The sequence below is a fragment of the Sciurus vulgaris genome, assembly GCF_902686455.1.
Source record: "Sciurus vulgaris genome assembly, chromosome: 10".
Taxonomy (NCBI): Eukaryota; Metazoa; Chordata; class Mammalia; order Rodentia; family Sciuridae; genus Sciurus; species Sciurus vulgaris.
In genome coordinates this window covers 68,698,892-68,721,928 of record NC_136470.1, presented here as the reverse complement: position 1 = coordinate 68,721,928, position 23,037 = coordinate 68,698,892, and positions in this window count along the sequence as shown.

The window sequence follows — 23,037 nt, the reverse complement described above, 5'->3', positions numbered from 1 at the left end:
CATGTACTCCAGGACAGCTGCTCCTTGGGATGCTGGTCATACAGTGGGACAAAGCAAGCTAAGATGCTGCTGCTTCCATAACCTAATCTATTTAACCATCTTCCTGTGGTAATTAGCACATATCAGAATAAGAAGGAGAAGGAAGTGTCCATCCAGGCACCTTCCCCTGGACAAAGCATGGAGAAGAATAGGAGGTGCTACTTTCTACTGAGGTACCAGAACCACTGTGTGCAGCAGAGAAGCCCATTGCCACTAGCCTTTGGCAAAGCACCTGTAGAGCCTGTCACCACTGGACAACCTGTCATGAGCACTGCTCAATAAACTGTATCTCATCTCCCATCTCCAGGTATTTCCCTTCTTTTGGCAACATACCCCACTGCCCTAGCACAGTTGGGTGTAGATGGTACTGCAGGTCATTTCTGAGATGTTATTTTGGATGTCACTCTTAGAAGCTCAGCCTACAGTTGCTCCTCAGGCCCACTCTACAATTCTGTAAGTACCCCAACCCCTGTATTCATTCTGTTCTTGGAGTGGAGAAGGTACAACTATTATCTGCCAGGCTCTCCTTTATGCAGAAAAGTTATCTGGGATTAATGCAGTCCAGTTTTCATTTCTATAAGAGAACAAATAGTTTGTGTTAATCTTAAAATGTCATTACTGAAGCTACAGAAAATGGTGCCTAACCTTTACAAATAAAATTATATAATCTTATTTAAAAATATCCTAGAAAACATCAAACAGAAAAACATTGTATCTGTAGATAGAAATATTAATTTTCATATTGATCTAAATATTCAATGAAATATGCTAAATGTATAGAACATAAAATTCTTTATGCCCAAAAGTTTTGTATTGGGTTGTTTACTTACATATACATAGAAAAATACAATGAGCTATAAGCTTTGTGAAAAATGTTAAGCTATGCCAAACATTACAGAATTGCAAAATAAAGTTGCATTAATTTTGTCCATAGTCTGGGAAATTTTGTTTGAAAGATAGAAAAATTTGTGTTTTGACATATTTATAAGGAAACTGTATTCCAATATTGGAAATATATGTTGACAAAAGTATATTTGAGGGGAGATTTTTTTTAGATTCTGTAAGAATGTAAAGCATTCATGACCTTTGACCAAGCAATTTCATGTTTAGACTCTATGCTAAGAGAAATATTCACACATGAGTACAAAATTTTATGCAAGGATATGCATTTTGTCACTGTTATAAGCAGCAAAAAATATGGCTGTGACTAAATGTTCATTAATAAAGGTAGAGTTAAATAATTTATGGAACATAGAGATTATATTAATATTAGGTAGATGTTACAGAGAAGGTGATGTATGTATTCATACTGCCATAGACCATCTCCAAGATTTACTGTTCTGTGAAAAAAACAGTCTATAGAAATACATCTATAATGGGATCCTGTTTAGTAAACTAAGATTGCGTGTATGTATGTGGGTAAATTTATAAATGCATTATAAATATTCTAGAAGGAAATCACCCAGAAGGTAAGCTTTTAGTGACAGTTCCCTTTAAGGAGGGATATTGAAATGGAATGATAAAAGACCAAAAGGAATTATTCTAAAACCATCTTACCACCTTATCCTTTATCACAGTTTAAAAATAAAAATAAAACAATTGAAAAAAATTAACATGATTTGGTGTCTGATTAAAATATGTACATGGGTGAATTTGAATAAGTAGGCAATGCTAGTAAGATATCTAGAGTCTGTATGAATGATATTCAATGAAAAATGTGGAAAATTGGATTTTAGAGGAGAAAATGACTATTATTATTATTTTGTAACTGCTCAATTTTAAGTTCTTTTGGGTTGATAGGGTGGTCTTTCCATGTTGTTATGTAAAGTGTGGTACTCAATATCATGGGTATCAATATCAGAACAACTTTTTCACTGAAATACTAAAGTACTGGAGTTTGTAAGAAGTAAGTGAAGCCATAGTTAATATTATATGTATAAAAATATTTTTGTATTGGATTATGTATGATCTTATTACTTCAGCTGCTCATTCAATTGTCTATACTTGTTCTTCTGTATTTTCCTCTTTTCTCAGAGATATAATAGTAGATTAACAATACAGCTTTAAAGATGAATAAATTAAGGTGGAAGGTCATTACATGCAAAAGAGTAAGGAAAAAAGGAAAATCAGATGAGTATGATACAAGTGTAAGTCTACAACTTCTCACCAGTGTTTGAAGAGAAGGGGTTTCTAAAAGAGAGGATACTGGGTGTGAGCTGTAATTTCTCAAGAAGAAATTCATTGAAAGATTGGCTAATATATTTCACTCAAGTATTTTTTTCAAGTGATCCTCCTGCCTCAGTTGACAACTAGAGCCATAAGCTGAGCAGCTTTCCTCTGACATGCCATTTTGACATGTTTCTGCCTTGGAGCCCACTGACCATAGACTGAAACTCTAAAACCATGAGCCAAAATAAATCTTTCCTCCTCTGATAAATGAGGAGTAAAGGATCATATCTACGGGATTCTAAAGAAGACTTTGTGCAGAATGTCTGAACATATGTCAGTGCCAGAGTGAGACAATACATAGGTTTATTCGAGGATATCATTTATGATGCTCTTACAGATCAACTTAAATTAGAACCGTTAATGCCAACTAGGACCTATAAAAATTTGAGCATATGGAGAGAGGTCAAATTGTAGAGAAATTTTTAGGGAATTTTTTTCAACCTATATTTTGTTTGCTACATATACTATTATGTACATAGTATAAAAAGAAAGTTAAATTTTAAACTCAGAAAGCAACATGTTTTCTGATCCAGTTTTTAATGGGTCAGAGATATTCTCAAGTAAAAATCAAGTTATTAGCAAACAGTATGTTTATAAACCACTGGAAGGCAAATATGGAAGAAATGCAATACTACTCATCACCTTACACTTGTTAACATCCAATTTAGTAAGCAAATAAGCAAATGGAAAGTAAATTTACGTTATTTACAATCACCAAAGATTGCATTAAGGAAATAATGAAAAGGATGATAATCCTGAAACATCTGATTACCATTTTCTCCATTTGAAAGGGAGGAGAAAATTATCCCTTAAAGCAAGATGACCTGGGCTATAGGACCTGACAAAACTGAAACAAGGTTATAAGCCTTGAGACCTCTCTTTAATGGGCTATATCCAATGCCATTTGCTTTCTTGCCACTCTTTACTTTGCTGTTTTCTCCATTTTTTAACTCCGACCTCCTCCGTATCATCACTATGGTTAGTTTTACTTTTTCTTAATAAGAAACTTGAAAAACATGTTTTCTAATGATCTCAGCTAATGTCTTCATTGCTGATCCTTTCTGTATGTTTCAGAGGAGTTTAACACTACTCAGAAATCTTCAATTCATAAATCTTCATGTATGTTTGACACCATGACAGATGCTAGGGGGTTTAAGACAAATAAAACCTAGTATCCAAGCCTAAGAATTTTAGTGGTAAAATCACATGTCTCCATAAGCAGCCATGGTGCAATATTATGAATTTCAAAAATTATCACTACAAAGGACTACAAATTTTAATTCTGACAACTCTGTTTTAGTTTCACTGCTGTGACTAAAAGACAAACAAGTAGAAGAAGAAAAGTTTATTTGAAGCTCACAGTTTCAGAAGTTCAGTCCATGTTGGCAGACTCCATTGCTTTGACCTTGAGATGAGGCAGAACATCCTGGCCAAAGGGCATGGCAGAGGAAGGCAGCTCTGGTCATGGCAATAAGGAAGAAGAGAGCTGTGCTCTCCAGGGACACAGATATACACTGAAGGCACACCTCTAGTAATCTGTCTCCTCCAACCACACCCTATGTACCCATCATTACCACACTTTAATTTATTCAAATGGATTAATGTACTGATTAGCTGCATAACCTGATTGTTTCATCTCTAAACTCTCTTGCATTGCCTCACAGATGAGCTTTTAGGGGACTTTGTATATCTAAACCATAACAGATTAAGAGGGGATTAGAAGAAAAAGAGAACTTTAATCCATGCATTGAGAAATAAGTAAGAGTTAAGGAGGTGAACAGAAATAGAGAGAAACCTGTATTGCCTCAGCATCCTGGCTATAGTGTGTGGGCACTGAAATGCCTGGGGTGTTTGAAGGTCAACAAAGAATCCAATGTGGCCAATCCATTGAGTTCTTGTGATACAAGTATGACAAAATAACCTGGAGTCAGGTTTAAAGAAATTTGGGTTATGATTTGTGACTCTTCAGTTTTTGAGAAAGTAATAAATCTGACTGCATCATAGGGTAGATTTGTGAAGAAAATACTTTGGAAAAAACATAGAATGAAGGTAGATATAGTTTTTAAATATTATATCTACTGCAAAACAGCAGGAAAAATGAAAAGGATAGCAATTAGGCAAGTGAATATGTGGAAGCTAGAATAAAAAGATAATTATAAGAGACCATTTTAATGGTATCTACAAGATCTTGAAAACTAGGGGGAATTTTCAGAATTTTCAAACAGTATTATTGGTAAGAAATGGAAAATTTCAAGAATGACTTAAATATTCAGTTTGGACACCATGGGTAGTATTGGATGGAAAGATAAAATTCAATGTAGAATGTGTTGGCTTTTGTTAATCCAGCTGGAAGTATTCATTAGAAGTTAGCACCATTGGTTTGAAGTTCAGGAGAGAGAGGGGGATAGGGATAGAACTTTGGAAGCACTGGGATAAATATGGTTTTGAAGTCTTGAGACTGAATGAGTTTTACAGAGAAAGAATAAAGAATGAGAGCAGTAAGGATGTAACACTGGTGGGAAAAGGTGGAATCTTTTCTTACGGGAAAGAAAAAATGAAAGATCTGATAGGAGACATTTTCATTAGAAGAGCTTTCTGACTTTTTGAATGTCTTTTGCGTGGAGACCTTAATTGTTCTTCCTGAAATCAGTTTCCCTTTTACTATTCTTTACTTTTCTCTTCTGGTGCTCTTGCCGTCTCATCACAGATACATTGATCTTCTTAAAACTTGTCTTTTATCATTTCAAGGTCAAGAGCTTTCAATATTTTCACATTACTTACAGAATTGAATTCAAACTGCTTTATTGTCACTCAAAGTCTTTCATGGTTTGAGTCCATCTTCTTTGTGAAGTCTTTTATTGTTCCTGGGTATCTTTATTTTCTTCAGAATAGTTATTGTAACCCAAGGATCAACACCATTTCTATTCTTTTGGTTTTCTTTAATCCATTCTTTTCCGTATTCTTTCCAACATTTCTTCTATGGTTATAAATTTGAAAACACTTATTTGGATTCTACTATAAAACCAGTATTGTTAATTTTGAAGGTGTTCATGTCTTTAAATTGCAGATGCCTTGAAAGCAGGGATAATCTTAATTTTCTCTGTTCCAATGCCTACATATATATGAACAAAGTGTTGTTTACAAGTTCTTAAAATCCTTTTGGGTCAATGAAAATAACCATGGGATTACTTCTGAAATTTGAGAGAAAATTTTTCAAACTGCCAAAAAATTTGAGCCAACAAAGACTTTACAACAATATTTCCCACTTCTTCTTGCAAAAATCTTTTACAAAGTGAACTTTCTAATATTTCTAACTAAAATTAAAATGTCTGCAGGATCCTGTTGTCTTTAATTATTTTCATTCTATGTGGATGTCAGGAAAACATTTCTGCAAAAATCTCAGTGGAATGTCTCTCATAGTTTTCCCTGTTGGTACAACAGAACAACCCATCTGAATTCATGGGAAATCTGGTGCTGCTTTAAATTATTATTTTTGTCAAATCAAAAGAATCGCTCTAGTTGTATCATACGCCTTAATACTACAGGAGAACAACGAGGCTAACCTGAGGGACTCAGATGACTACTAGACGCCGAATCATATTTGGAGTTGACTATGTTGTATGCATGTGAAATATACTTCTTCTTATAGAGAAACCTCCTTTAGGACTATTTTATTTTTATAGTCACCTCCGTGTTTCACATTTGCCATATATTTTAAGGGCACATTTGAGTCTGTTACATTCTCCTTGCATGCACAGCCTATATCCTGGTTTGTGGGCACTGTACTGACTCTCACCTCTGCACAGCTTGTTAATGCATGCTCTACTATGGTTAGGAACTCTTTCTGTTACCCATAACTATTGATTTTCTACTGGAGATTGATTCATCTTTCCCTTTTTAAAAAGTACCCCTGCCTCATGCTTATTAAAGTCCATTGTGTTCATTGACAATATCATTTTGAATTTTTGTCTTAACCTGAATGTTGCTAAATATCTCTACTAACCTACAGCACTTTTATACTATTACCGAGGACACTGATGAACTTTTAAAAAAATTGGTCCCCGTATTCACCCTGACAGAACACTGCTTGCTATGTCCCCTCTGGGTAACATTACTCTTATGAAGGAAATTTATTCTGAATGACCCTCCAACTAGCAATTAGGCAGTCTGGGCCATAATTTTCTCATTGAATTGATAATGGCATAATGAAGTAAAGAATGTAAAGCTTTGCTAAAGTCAAAAGGGGCTCTGTTGTCTCTCCTTTAACTACCTATACTGTCATTTCTTCATAGAAGATTAATCTTCTAATTTCATAAAATGCTGACACAAGCTTTATGGCTTCATCATCAAGTAGTTGATGTTCTCATTATGGCCTTCTTCTGGCTAGGCCAATTCTTCCTACAACACATTTAAACTTAAATAAAAGATGGAATTTCAGAGGGTAACTAGGAGTATACTTTCTGTATCAAAATATTTCTGATATTTCTCCGTAACCTGGGAAATTGTTTATCAAGACCTCTGCAGTACAAAACTTGCCTGATACCTCCTTTCTAATGTTGATGGAAGAGTGCTCTGCTGTCCTCAAGCTTTTAGCATAAGGCAGGGTTTTTGTCTAGTCATTCTCCTACTGTGTCAGAAGAGGATAGTAAAAGCTAAGTTTATTTATTTTTTAGGGTTTAGTTTTTGAGAGTTCACTATGTTTTAAATACTCTCTTCTAACCACATTATACTTTATGAGCATGAATCAAAAGGAGCAAAAGAGTTTTGAAGTAAATATATAACAAAGGATGGCTATGGTGTTTGAAAATAAACTACTGATGCTGATCTTGTTGTTAATGGCTGTGCAGGAAAATGTACTTAAAAACACTGATGTTTAATTTGATCTGAACTTGCCATGATTATCCATGATATTCAGTCTGTAAACTGGTATATTTTTATTTCTGTAAATACTGACTCTATGTCTTATGATGCAGAGGATTCAATAGAGCCATTCTTAGGAGGGCATTATATTGTCCTTCAAAACAACCGACTGGGAGGCCAGGGATATGGCTCAGTAGTAGAGGGCTAGCCTAGTATGTACAAGGCCCTGAGTCTAATCTGCAGCACCACAGAACAAAACCACTTACTGGAATAGAGGTTCTGGAGCAGATACACTGGACTCATAGCTCTGTGGGGGCTTCAAAAAGGGATAATATGCCTGCTACGAAAAACGTGCATTCAATTGAGTTTAATTTGCATTTCCCTGAATCCATTATCTCTTCTAAACTTTCTCAACATATACTGGTTTTATTTTATCCTTTAATTATCTTTTTCATGTAACTCTCCTGATAGGAGCTCTGGTGACCCTATATTAATTTGGGTCATGGTGTTTGTCTACTTTTTAAAGAATCAACTTTTATATTTGATTACCATTTTTATGCCTTCTCTTTCTATTTCATTAGCTTTTTTTTCTTATCTTCTTATAGATTGTATATTAATAGGTTGTGTTGTATTTCTAATTTATTTTATTGTGTACTTTTTTCCATTATTTTTAATAAAGAGATCTAAAGCAATGAAACCATAGGAATATTTCAGTTATATGCTTTGCTAATAAGGAGGCAGGTTAAGGTACTGTTACAAACAGATCATAAAATGCAAAGGATAAAACAATATAATAATGCATTTCTTTTCAATATAATAGTCCAAGTAAGTCACCATTGAGTGGTATTCTTTACAACATGAAATATAAGTTTCTTTTATGTTCTGTTCTGATATGTCAGCAGTATTGTCTTCATCTGTACAGTCAGAATGTAAACATATTCTCAGATTCAGTTCACAGTATCAGTGACTATCTAAGATGATGCCTGGATGTTGCACCAATAATGTTGCAAAATCCCATTGGCTAAACCATTGTTACACAGCCAAACTTAATTAGAAAAGAAGTTGGAGAAAGTACTCTGTAGCTTCTGTGACCTACTAAATCAATTCACGTATGGGAGAATCAGTACCAAGAAAAGTCAGTCTTACTTCTATTTTAGTAAATAAAATTCTCATTTTTACCATTTTCAATATAGTTTATGGTTTAATTTTCCTCTTTGGCTCAACAGTAATTTTAAAATTCCAATTTCCCAAGAGAGTTTGTCTGAATTATTTCCTTTTTGACTGTTCATATGAACACTAAAAATAATTTAAAAGCCCTTTGAAGGGCTGGGGATGTAGCTTAGTGGTAGAGTGTTTGCTTAGCATGAGCAAGGCCCTGGGTTAGATCCCCAGCACTGAAAATAAAAGCAAAGAAATCCTTTTTGAAAACTTTGTATATTGATGCTTACAAAATTTGAAAATAAATGAATGCATTTTCATATGTATTTCACACCTCAATGATTGTTAACATTCTACCTTTTTGCTTTGGATGACTCCGAGAATTCTTACTTGGGACACTATTGCATATCTATCTATGTACTATCTTCTATCTATTTGTCTATCTATCTATCTATCTATCTATCTCCCTTCCTCCCATCTGTGTGCTTGTCATTAACTAAACATGTCACAAAGTCATAATGGTTAACCTATAAACATTTCATGTATATTTCTTACAGATATGAGCTTCAAAAATCACAACCATAATATCAGTGTCACACTAACCAAACACTTTCAAGGATTGCTTAATAATCTAGTATTTAACTCTCTCAAATCATCTTGAAAATACTGGTATAATTGGATTGTGTGAAACAGTATTAAAATGTGGTTCAACTTTTGCATTTGATTGATCTGTCTATATTTTTTTATGCATAGATTAGAACATTTTCTTTTATTTTAAACAATTTTATTGGGTTATAATTAACATAAAAATCACATACACTGTCTACAAAGTAATAATTTAATATATTTATACATTAAAAATATTGTTACCACAACTAAGTTAATTAATATACCCATGAGTTCTCATATTTACCTTTTTGAAGTGTTAAAGCACTTTTTCAGCAAATTTAAAGTACATAATAGAAGTCGTTTTAATTATAACTGTCATACAAATCCAGACCACATGTACTTCAGAACTTAAAGTTCATACCCTTTGACCAACATTTTTCCATTTGTCCTAAACCCCAGTCTTTGGCAACAACCTTTCCACTCTTGGTGTGAGTTTGACATTTTTAAATTCCACATGCCAAATATGGACCCAGAGGATTTAATGTATTCCCTGATTGGCTTTGGATTTCTTCCTTTTGGAATGAGAATGTTTACCTTGTGTCATTGTACCTTGGAAGCATGTAGTTTTATTTGTTACTGTAACAGTTTGTTACAGTGGCTCCTAGCTCAATTTGTTGTGAGTCTTAAAGGAAAATATGGATTTGGGATTAAGCAATACAAAAACTGTCAGAATAAATTTTCGGAAACTGTTAAGACTTTATATATTGCTTTTATTTTTTCAATTCACTCAGCCCTCTAGGTCTTTGGATAAACTATTTTAATCCATTTACACTTAAAACAATTACTGCTGGATAATGGCCTACTATTGTCATTTGTTCATTATATTCTGACTTTTGTGTAGTTTCTTTCATCCTTTATTTGCTGTTTTCCTTTGTGATTTTTAAATTCTTATTTTTTTTTTGTAGTGGAATACTTGAATATCTTTATCTTCTCTGTGTCTACTAAAGATTTTTTTGCTGTTATCATGATACCTACACAAAAATCTGTTTTAATTTGATAATAACTTTAATAATATACAAAACTCTGTAATTTAATTTCTATCCAGACACATTTTATGGTATTGAGGTCACACTTGACATCTTTTAGAATTTTGTACCTCTTGACAAATTGTTGTATTATTTTTTTTAATACTTCGGCCATTCAATTTTAATAATAGAATTAAAATTGATTTATTTGCCACCATTACAGAACTATATTATTTTTCATTTGACTATATATTTACCTTCACCATGGAGTTTTATATTTTCTTATATTTTCATTAGTTAGGATCATTTCAACTTGAACATCCTTTAGCATTTCTTGTAAGGCAACTTTAATGGTAACAAACTCCCTCAGCTTTTGTTTGCCTCAGAATAATTTTATCTTCTCTTCTTTCCTAAAGGACAATTTTGCAAAATATGGCATTCTTGTTGGCAATTTTTGTGACCATTTTGATTATTTCATTTAATTCCCTCCTGGCTTGCAAATTTGCTGCTGAGAAATTTGTTGAGAACCTTATATGACAAGTTGCTTATATCTTGCTGCTTTCAATGTTCTCCTTTACTTTTGACAATTTGGTTATAATGCGCATCTGAGTATTCCTTTGGCTGATCTTGATTGGAATCCTTTAAGTTCCACATATCTGGATGACTACAACCCAAGATTTAGGAAGTTCATAGTCATTTAAAAAAATCAAAACAAGTTTTTTGACTCTTTGTTTCTATCTTCTTTTTTTAAGACCAACAATATATGCATATTCATTCTCTTTATGGTATCCCAAAGGTCCATTTGTTCCAGAATCTATGTTTTCTTTATTCCTTTTTCTTTTTATTTCTCTGTTGAGGTCACTGACTTCTTCTTCATCAGAATGAATATGTTGTTAAAGCTACTTATTGAGTTTTTTTTTTTCCCCAAAGTTGTCATTTTGTCATTGTATTCCTTAGCTTCAGGATTTTTATTTGGCTCTTTTGTAAATTTCTTTATTAAACTACTCATTTGGTTCATGCATTGTTTTCCCAATTTCATATAGTTGTTTATTTGTCTGCTCTTGCATTTCATTGGATTTCTTTATGACTATTTTTATTTGTCAGGCAATTTGCAGGCCTTTAATTCTTGGGGTTGGCTACTAGATACCTATTTATTTTCTTTGACAATGTTTTATTTATTTGATTCTTCATGATCTGTTTAATATTTTGTTGGTGTGAATTTGAAGGCGCAAATATCTCTTTCTTGTCTTTACAGACTTGTTTGAGCAGGTAAAGAACTTCTGTCAGACTCTTGAACTGATAGGATGCTTCTGGAATGAAGTTCAATGGAGAAGAAGTCAGGTCATAGAGCTGCTACTGGCCCACAGTAGGAACCAAAGATGGCAGGCCTATTATAGGAGCTCAAGTGATTATGATTCCTGTCTGGCCTCTGGGCGGATGAGACTGCTTCCAGAATCTTGGCAAATAGGACTGGTACTGGAATAAGGGATTGTTTCAGGTTCTGTAGTTAGGTATGTACAGGTTGACCCTGTGTACAGGTACACAGATGGGTGTTATTTCCTGGGTTTCTGTGGCATCTTCTGCCTGTCACTGGGTGAATGTGCTCCTGGGAAGGCAAGATTATCCATGGAACATGACTGAACATGCTGGAATCAATTCACAATGCTACTTTATGGTTCGAAGTCATGACTAAGGTCGACAGGATGGCATAGATAGACATGTCTCCTTCTAAGTCCCTGCATATGAAGGACTATCCTGAACCAGAGCTCATAATACCTGGAGTTACTGCACCCCTTCAAGACTCAAAGTTGGGCCATGGTCAACAGACCTCTTTCTGGGATTCATGCATAAGCATGTCCTCTTGAATCCATTGGGAGGGCAGGTCCACTTCTAGACTGCAGCTGGGAGAGGGCACTAGAGCCAGGCTATAGAGCTACTTCAAAATGCAGTTCTAACTCCAGGAGCACTGGAAGCATGTCACCAGCTGGGTCCCTGGGAAGACAGGAATGCTTGTGAACCACAGCTGAAGAAGGTTAGAACTAAATTACAAAGCTGCTTTCAGAATCTAAAGTGTGACCCCAACTTAATTACTACATAGTTCATTTTAGCTTCCTCCTCTTGCTTATTGTATACTCTCTGTTTTGGTTTGGATCCTTAATGTTCTCTGAAGTCTCATGTGCTCAAAGGTGGGAAGTAAGTACATCATGAGACCTCTGACCTCATCAGTAGAATAATCTAGATAACAGAATAAACTATTGGTAGGTGGGACCTACTTGGTGTAAGTAAGTCTCTGGGGATGTGTCCTGGAAGGGTTTATTTTCTCCCTGGTGTCTGTCTGTCTGTCTGTCTGTCTGTCTCTCTCTCTCTCTCTCTCTCTCTCTCTCTCTCTCTCTCCTTTCTTTCTCTTTTTTTTTTTTTTTAAAATCATAAATTTACATAGGGCAATGTTGTTTGATTCATTGTTATTTTTTTCCCTTTCCCCCCACCCCTCCCACCCCTTTTTTCCCTCTATACAGTCCTTCCTTCCTCCATTCTTACCACGCTCCTTATCCCTAACCCTAAACCTAACCCTAACCCTAATGCTAACCCCTCCTACCCCCCATTATATGTCCTATGTAGTTTTCCTAATTTCTCTTTCTGAATATTCATCACTTATGTATAAAAATGCGTTGGATTTATGAGCATTGATCTTGTAACTTGCTACTTTACTGAATTCACTTGTGAGTTCTAAGAGTTTTCTGGTGGAATTTCCAGGTTCCTCTAAATATATAATCATGTCATCAGCGAACAGGGATAGTTTGAGTTCTTCTTTTCCAATTCGTATCCCTTTAATTTCTTTGGTTTGTCTAATTGCTCTGGCCAGAGTCTCAAGAACGATGTTGAATAGAAATGGTGAAAGAGGGCATCCCTGCCTTGTTCCAGTTTTTAGGGGGAATGCTTTCAGTTTTTCACCATTTAGAATGATATTGGCCATGGGCTTAGCATAGTTGGCCTTTACAATGTTAAGGAACGTTCCCACTATCCCTGTTTTTTCAGTGTTTTGAGCATGAAGGGATACTGTATTTTATCAAATGCTTTTTCTGCATCTATTGAAATAATCATGTGATTCTTAACTTTTAGTCTGTTGATATGGTGAATGACATTTATTGATTTCTGGATGTTGAACCAACCTTGCATCCCTGTGATAAAACCCACTTGATCATGGTGCACTATCTTTTAAATATATTTTTGTATGCGATTTGCTAAAATTTTGTTGAGAATTTTTGCATCAATGTTCATTAAGGATATTGGTCTGAAATTTTCTTTCCTCGATGTGTCTCTGTCTGGTTTAGGTATCAGGGTGACATTGGCTTCATAGAATGAGTTTGGGAGGGTTCCCTCCTCTTCTATTTTATGGAATATTTTGAGAAGTATTGGAATGAGCTCTTCTTTAAAGGTTTTGTAGAACTCGGCTGAGAACCCATCTGGTCCCGGACTTTTCTTTGTTGGTAGGCTTTTGATGACCTCTTCTATTTCATTGCTTGAAATTGATTTATTTAAGTTGTGTATGTCCTCCTCATTCAGTTTAGGTAATTCATATGTCTCTAGAAACTTGTTGATGTCTTTGAGGTTTTCTGTTTTGTTGAAGTATAGATTTTCAAAATAGCTTCTAATTATGTTTTGTATTTCACTCGTGTCTGTTGTCATATTTCCTTGTTCATTCCGAATTTTAGTAATTTGAGTTTTCTCCCTCTTTCTCTTTGTTAGTGTGGCTAAGGATTTATCAATTTTGTTTATTTTTTTCAAAGAACCAACTATTTATTTTGTTAATTTTTTTGATTGTTTCTTTTGTTTCAATTTCGTTGATCAGCTCTGATTTTAACTATTTCCTGTCTTCTACTACTTTTGGTGTTGGTCTGTTCTTCTTTTTCTAGGGCTTTGAGCTGTAGTGTTAAGTCATTTATTTGTTGATTTCTACTTCTTTTGTTGAATGTGCCCCATGAAATAAATCTTCCTCTAAGTACTGCTTTCATAGTGTCCCAGAGATTTTGATATGAAGTGTCTTTGTTCTCGTTTACTTCTAAGAATTTTTAAATTTCCCTCCTGATGTCTTCTGTTATCCATTCATCATATAATACTGTATTATTTAATCTCCAGGAATTCAAGAAGTTTCTGTTTTTTATTCTGTCATTAATTTCTAATTTCAAACCATTATGATCTGATAGAGTACAAGGTAGTATCTCTATCTTCTTGTATTTGCTAACAGTAGCTTTGTGGCATAAAACATGGTCTATTTTAGAGAAGGATCCATGTGCTACTGAGAAGAAAGTGTATTCGTTCTTTGTTGGATGGTATATTCTATATAAGATTCTATATAAGATGCTGATTTGCATTGTTGTTTTTCATGTCTTCCTCATGGAATATTTTGCTGAGAATGTTCTGTAATGCCAGCTTTCTTTTTGTAAATTCCTTTAGCTTTTGTTTATCATGGAAGGATCTTATTTCATTGTCAAATCTGAAAGTAAGTTTTGCTGGGTATAAGATTCTTGGTTGGCATCTGTTTTCTTTCAGGGCTTGGTAAATGTTGTTCCAGGCCCTTCTAGATTTTAGGGTCTGGATTGAAAAATCTGCTGATATTCTTATTGGTTTCTCCCTGAATGTATCCTTTCTTTCTCTTTCACTCACCCATCTCTTTCTGCTTCCTGGCTGCCACGTGCAGAGCAGTTTTCCTCTGCCACTTCCTTCTGCCATTACATTTCTGAATTAGAGCCTGCCAACAAATAACCGAATCTTCTGAAACCATAAACCAAAATAAAATTTTCCTTCTCTAAGTTATTGTTATCAGGTATTTTGATCACAGAAATATAAAGCTGAATAATACACACCCAAATGACAAACATGTTAATCCAAAGAAATCAAATATATTGATTTAACAAGATTTCAATGCTTAGGTCATGGTTTTTATTGTTGTTGATTTACTTTTCATGTTAGTTGACAGGTCATTGTCGTAAGTTATTTGATCAGCAGCTCTTTCACCAGTCCCCATGTATGAGACTGTCTCAAGCATGTGTAGTACATTTAGTATATTTATATCAGTCTACATTTTATCCTGGGTTCCCCAGGCTTCCTCTTTGCTACAATATTTTTCTCCCATTAAAATTTACTCAGTGTTTTATAAATTCTATGAACAGAAATACACGCATGTGTGCGTGAGCATGCACACACACAAACACACACACACACACACTTATTACAATATCAGACAGAATATGTTTACATCTGTAAAACCAAAATACTCATTTATTGCCCAAACTCCTGGTAATCACCAATATTTTTTTATTGTTTCTACAGTTTTGTCTTTTCCAGAAGGTGATACAGTTGGAATCTTACAATATAAGGTCATTCTGGACTCTCTTTCAGTAATATACATTCAATTTTTGTCCATGTTGTTGCATGAATTGACAGTTTATTTCTTTAAATCATTGAACATTTTTCTATTTTATGGATGTACAATGATGATTTTATCTATGTACCTACTAAAGGTACTGTTGATTGCTTACAGCTTTTGGCAGTTATGAATAGGCTGCTAGCAACATTTGTGTGCAGGTTCTTTTTGGACATAAGCTTCAATTCAATTGTATAAATCTTCAGGATCACAATTTCTGGATCATAGAGTAAGACCAAAATTAGTGAAATTAATATTAGTAATGTATTTAATTTAGTATATGACATTCAAAATAACCCAATTTCAATATAAAATTAATATACAAACTACAAATAAGATATTTTACATTATATTTTGCATAAGGTCTTTGAAATTCAGTATACTGTTTATAGCCCCAACACATCTCAATTTGGACAAGGTCACTTTTCAAGGACTTAGAAGGCACATGGCTAGCAACCACTATCCTAGGTAAAAGATATATAGATAATAATTTGTTTTCTTCATACTTCTATAACATGTTGAGGCATAGGGATATTACTTTTTTATTCTACCCATGATTATATGCTTATTACATGCATGTTTTAATCTTTAGTTCTTAAATTGTTAATATAAAAAACAAGTTGTGAATATCCTTATAGTTTTTGAGGAGTTAGTATGCTTACTACATTGAACGCCCCCTATAATTTTCCAATTTTTATTGATTTAATCTAGACTTATGATCCCAATATATTTATGATGATTTTCAGTCTTATAGATGCATGTTATACTATTAGTTTTTGGCTTTTACTTTTAGCTTTAAATCCATCTCTACCTTTGTTTAAATTGTATCTCTTTGGAATAACAACTTCCATAATTACTTTCATAATTATTTAGTGTATCATAGTGAGGCACTTATGCTAGAAGTTGATAATAAGAGGATGTGGAATATTAATCCCTAACAGTCATTCTATGTTAAGCTCACTGATGTTTTTTCTATTTTCATTGTGTGCCACTCTCTAATTCTTAATCAGGTGCATGAGTTTTAACTCAATGAAACACAAATGTTTTCTTCTTGTGGTTAATTTTCTCAATGTACTGAGCAACATTATACATCTCTCAGCAAAATTTCTTGGTTATGATCATTATTTCTTGTTGCAAGAAAATTCTTTGGGTGTTAGAAATTTATTTTCTAAATACTCATGGTTGCATTTCAGAATTTGAATTTGACTGTGAGATGTAGCACTATACAATGGTTTATTTAGGTCTGTCTCAAAGTTCTATTTCTTATATGTAAAATGCTTTTTTCCCCTTTTAATCTAGGAAGCCATTTTATTCCATAAATTTGCTACTCTGCTTTGTATTAACAGAAAAACTTATTAATCTAATATTGGTTTATTTAGGATAGCAAAAGGACTGCTAGTCCCCAGATATCTAGATGTTCTGTTACTTTAATAAAAAAAATTTAGATAATCTCAAGCAAGTTAATTGCAATTCTGTTTTCCCCCCCTTCTCTGGTCCCCTGTGTCAAGAATTAATAAGATTTTTACTGCATTATGTTAGCATTTTCTTGATACTAAAATTAAGCTTTTAGAACTGTCGTTTCTAGGGTAATTCCTTTTCACTTTTTAAAATTATAATAGTTCTTTGATTTTTATCAAATATTCTACTTGTCCTTTTTGATGTCTCAAATTATGAGCAATATCTATGTACATAATTTTGTGGGTTTATATCTCTCTTTGTTTAATTAAATCTATTTTTATAATTTTACCAAAAAGATAAATTAGGAAGTGCTTATTTTCTTTCACAAGTATTGTTCTCATTATAGAAAGAGTCACTGTAGATTTCCTTTAAGCAGCACTCTTGCCAGAGTGCTGAACTAGAGTTATGTGTGTGTTTGTATCCTGAGAAGGTAGATTGTATGGAAAGGAAAAGGTAAAATATAAGTGAGGTAACTGGGAACTGGTGAAGGAGAGGGAAGGGATCAAAAGCATAGCAAAGAGGGTCTTATTTTAGCAATTGGGAGGTCCATTTCCTCCATAACTACCTTTATGCTTTATGTAACTAATGTTCTATGATGCAGACCTAAAACTGATTTAGAATACTTAGAGACTCTCGTATTCATAGCTAGAAGCATACAAATCCACTGGCATTTACCCTTTTGGCCACATCACCTGTGATCACTATGAAACATAAAAATGGTGAAGAAATATACCTGTGCTTTGAAAACAGAAAAAGGCAACGTTCATGGAGTCATCTTGAGCTTGGACCCCACCAAAACTCATTGCGTGTTAAAATAAATAGCAATAGAGTAATACCTAGATAGAGGCAGAACACATTTGTGAATGCCAAGCATTTAAATGATGGTAGAAATATGCAGGTCAAACTACAGTAATGAACATTTGAGCAGACAAACCAAAGAACAAAATCAGCTTGCCTATTGGTGTGCTTTGAATGTGGTTTGCATTCATCCAAAAGTTCATGTGTTGGTGACATGTTCCTCAGGGTGGCAGTATTAGGAGGTAGTGTGTACCCTTAGGAGTTGGGGCCTAGTCCTGGTCCTTGGGTCACTTGAGAACATGCCCTCAGTAAGCAATGTGGAATCCCAGTCTCTCTCTTCTTTCTGGCTCCCAATGTGACTGCTTGCCCTGACACATATCCCTGCCATTACCACCCACCTTCTACCAAGGGCCCTCACCAAAACTGAGCCAGTGAAAGAAACATTTCCTTAACCATCAAAACTGTGAGCTAAATTAGTTCTTTTTCCTTATAAATATCTTGTGTGTGGTATTTCATTATGTGATGAGAAGGTGAGTAATATAACTATAGATTAAAAAAATATTTGATTTCAGATTTATCTCAACAATTAACCCTAAGATAAAAGGCATATAGGTTTTTCTAGCTAATTTGTCCACTTCTGAGGGACAAAGAGATGATTGCTTATATATAAAAGCAAAAAGAGAGAAAATTCATATGCCTTATTGAAAATATTCTTGACACATTTCAGTATTCAGAGCAATGAAACACAATTCAAAAACTTAAACTAAAATAGTGATAGTTATTAATTGTTAAATATAGAATTTATATTATGTCCAATTATTTTTTATTTTTATTAACTTATGATAAACATATTATGGGAAAACCAATTAATGCAAAAACATTCGTAACAGAAAGTGTCCATCTTCACCCAACCCGAGTCCCTTTCCTGAAGGCAACCACTCTCAGTGCGCAAGGCGGTTTCTTATAGTGTTTTAATTCACATTCCTATATAACATGCTTGTAATTCCACTTTTTAAATTATGAAATTGAGATATTTTTTATTGACTTCCTTTTATTGGAGCTAAGAAATCAATTTTTTTTCCTCTCCTGTCTTCCTATTAGAGTTGTGACACTTTTTTTTGTTAAATAAAAAGTCTATTCTATACGTACTTAAATAAATAATTTATATTGTTCTGTTTTTACATGCATAATTTTCTTTTGAGTCAAGTAGTAGGCAGTGATTTTTGTTTCTTTATCATACAAATAGTTTCCTAATGAGAATTTATGCACAAATGATTTTTAGAAGATATTCCCAGAAAAGTAGTAGTATGAAAATGAGAATGTGGGACCAGAAGAAGACCTTTTTTTTCCCAAGATAAGATATGAAGTAACATTACTGGGGAAGCAGGGAATTCTTGAGAATGTGTAAATCCCAAATAGGAGCAATCCCAAACAGAAGCAAGAGAACAAAATCGTTTCTATCCCTGTACTGTCAATTCTTGGTTAAAAGATGACCTAAGGGGAATGAAGATTCCAGAGAAAGGTGGCTAAAGATGCTCAAGGGTAGCATTCTACTAGTTAAGGTGCTATACACATGAGTATAAAGATTAAATGTGTTTACTATCACATTAGAAATGGCACAATATTGTATACAGGAAAGTAAGTCAGTAGAATATCTTCACAGGGAAACAAATATAAAATAATAGCAACAAAGAGAAAATAAAACAGAATGAGATGACCATGTCTAAAATAAAATTTGAGGTACAGATTGGGGGGAAAGGAGAGAATATTAGAAGAAATATCTGAAGTGTTAACTGCTACTTGAATATCTTCACTATTGACACAAGACATTAAAGCAGAGATACACAATATTCTAAGGACTCCAGGCAGGATATATATAAGGAAGAATACATCTATGATCTTAATAGAAAACCTTTTTAGAAATGATGGCCAAAAAAAATCTTAACATTCAAATACAGGTGAGATTGGACATGTTCAAGTTTGCATGGCCATAAACTTCACATTCAGATTTAACAGGAAGCAATACCTTCAAAGGAAAGGCAATCAAATGGCTATCTGACACCAAAATAGTTATGGTGGAAGTTAAAGGCAGAATGACATCTCAAAAATGCTGAAATTAGATAGATGCCTACTTAGAATTTTATACCTAGCAAAATTAGTTTTGAAAATTTCAAATTTGTATAAAGATACTTCCAAGGAGGAGGGGAAAATACAGAAGAGAATTTGCCACCAATTCATCTGCTTTAAAGAAACAAAGAAGTAGTTATTCAAGCAGCAAATATTTGATACAATACAAAGAAAAAACACTGAGGTGGGAAGAAATGATGAACAGAAATTAAATGGTAAATATCTGGGCAAACATAATTGAATACCAGTGGAGCATAATAGTTATGATATTTATAAATTGCAATAAAGCATAAAAAGCAAGATGAGTGTAAATTTTTAAAATTTGGAAACTAGTAAATGTATTATATATATTAGATTGTGATAAATCAAGGATGCATTTTGAAATCTCTAAGTTGTACTTTAGCCACTAACTATGTATGTCCGTTTGAGCACTTAAAACCTGACTTGACAAAATTAAAACGTGTTTAAATGTAAAAGAATAAAAATATTTCATTAATGATTTCATATTGATTGCATGTTGATATTATAGTTCTTAGGATTATTGAGTTAAATAAAATGTGCCACTCAAATTCATTTCTTTCTTATTAACTTTTTAGTGTGGCTACTAGGAAATTTAAAATTGCATACTTGCTTACTTTGTACTTCCATTGAACCGTGCTGCCTTGGGTTGACTACTAAATACATGATTACAATGTATGATTAATATTTTAAATGTAAATTAAAATAGTAATCCATCTAATATAGCATAAATGAAAAAGAAGGGACAAATTTGAGGAAAGGAACCAAAAATGGTAGTTGAATAAAAACAAAAGGTAATATAATAAATATGAACACAAATATAGCTGTAATTATAAGAAATATAAATGAATTACTTTTTAAGGAGAAGTAGAAAATGTGGGTAATAGTGAGAAAGCCAAGTATAAGGTAACTACCTTACATATGTGAACCCAAAATTAAAAAAATAAGTTTTTAACTGATTGAAAAAAGTGATGAAAAAATCTCTCCAATACAAATGGTAATTGAAAAAAGGCAATATAGTAGTATTAATAGTACACAATAAGATACTAAATATTGTAAGTTATAAGAAGGGACTTCAAATTAAGCAGAAAAGTTGCAAATCAATCAGCAGAAAGATATGAGCATTCTAAATTGTATGTGCTAATTGCATAACAAAAATATATTAACAATCATGTCTGATCAGGAAGAAATAAATGAATCCACAATTGGGAATATAACACAAATACCTCAAAAACTGATAAAAATGAAATAAGTAAATAAGTCAGTAAGCATATAGATCTGAAAAATATAAATAAATGTTTCAAACTGCATGTGTAAAGGAATACAAATTCATCACAGTATCCCATGGCCTTGCATCTACTCCAGCAGCTTTTTATCGTAAAAGTGAGTCTCTTGGCTGACCTGATATTAAGTGGGATTCAATGGCAGATCTTCTAGAGTGGTGCTGACTGAGACCCAGCTGTTCAAAAGGGAAACTCATACCAGAGTATACGTCTATCCTTAGTAAACAGAATCCCAGATGTGGTGATATTGAAAAGTAGTGGATCTTTAGAGGTGGGTCTCGGTGGAATATTTTAAGGGCAGGTCCTAAGAAAAGGTCATTAGATCCCAAGCACTGCCCTGGGAAGGGATTACTTCTGATCTTGCAAACTGAATTATTTCATTCAAGAATGGATTATTAAAAAGTAAGTTCATTCCGCATGATTGACCCCTTTGGTGTGTGAATGGTTTCCTTTTTGGTATTTCCATAGCGTGATACAGGGAACCATCACCAGGATACTGATGCCACACTGTTTGGAACTTCCAGTCACTAGAATTGTGTACCCGATAATCCCCTTTAATTTATAAATTCCTCAGCTTCAGATATTTTGTTATGCACACAAAATGGACTAAGATATTTCCTTTATGATCAAAGAAGCCATATGAAGTCAACTTGCCATCAAGCAGCTGGTGGGTTTCTTCTTGAAGAATGGTCCTACTGATGACTCAACATAAGTCTATGTTGCTGGCAGGCATTCAAAAAAAATTGAGCTATGGCAGTAGCTAGACCACCCTTGATAATAGTGAAAGTTCAGCTCTCAGGCCCATTTGTAACCTCCAGATATAATTTGCATAGTTACAGTGGCTGTGTGTATTACACCAATTTATATTTTGACTTATAAGAGAGGCTTGCTAAAATCCATATGTCAGATTATATTTTTCTATTTTTTCTACAATTGTTTTATAGCATTTTCTTTTTGTGAATTATATTCCCAATTGAGGGTTAACATGCTCATTTTACAATAATTATACACAGTGATCATTCTCACATGTGCACAGACCAATGATCATAGCTGATTTATATTTATTGTAATACAAAGTGGATAAGCAGAAGCACTACCCAAAGATCTGCTTATAAGAAAGCTTTCTTCTCACTGAGATTTTTCAAAGCTACTGCTAACATGGACTATCGTGTAGCTGCTATCCATTTTTGACTACCAAAGCACCAAAATAACTCATCCATAAATCAAGCTCAAAACTTTCTCTTCTGTAAACTGGTCATGAGGCATCTTCTATGTAACACAATTGTAAGATAAGGAAGAGGTGGTGGTCCAATAGTGGGTAGATGGCATGGAGACCTAGGCAATCTGCTCATTCAGCTTGCTTGTATCTTTTTATCCTATTCATATTTAATCATGAATGTAACCATTTCTGTTCTACAATGGATCATTGCTGAACTTAACTAAATTATAACTTTATGAGTTTTTCAAATCCTGTTTTATTATAAGCAAAACTGTTGCCTCTGTATCTATGTGTTCCAACTCAGCCATGGTCCAGTGTACACTCTCAGCTAGCTTTTAAAATGTTTCTTGTTTCTCCATGTCAATAACACAGCCTTGTTCCAGAACAATAAACATCTGCATATGATTCTCTCTTTGAAGTTGCCACAAGTTCTAAAGGCATCCTTTCTCACCAAATATTCTGTGATGCCTTCCAACAGTACCAGTGGTGGGTGTATTGGTTTTCTATTGCTGTGCAAGAAATTACCACCAACTTAGCAGGTGGTGCTAAGTGCTGAGCATCACAAATTTATTATTTCCTAGTTTCCATAGGTCAGAAGTTTGGGTTTACCATAGTTGTGTTCTGGATCTCACAAAGTTTAAATCAAGATGTAGGTTAGGGCTGTGACTCATTTGGAGCTTAGGATTTTCTTCCAAGCTTATTTGGATAATTGGCAGAATTCAGTTCCTTTCATTTTCAGGACTGAACTTTATGGAAATCAGAGAAAAATAAGTAAATACTGTTAGTTAA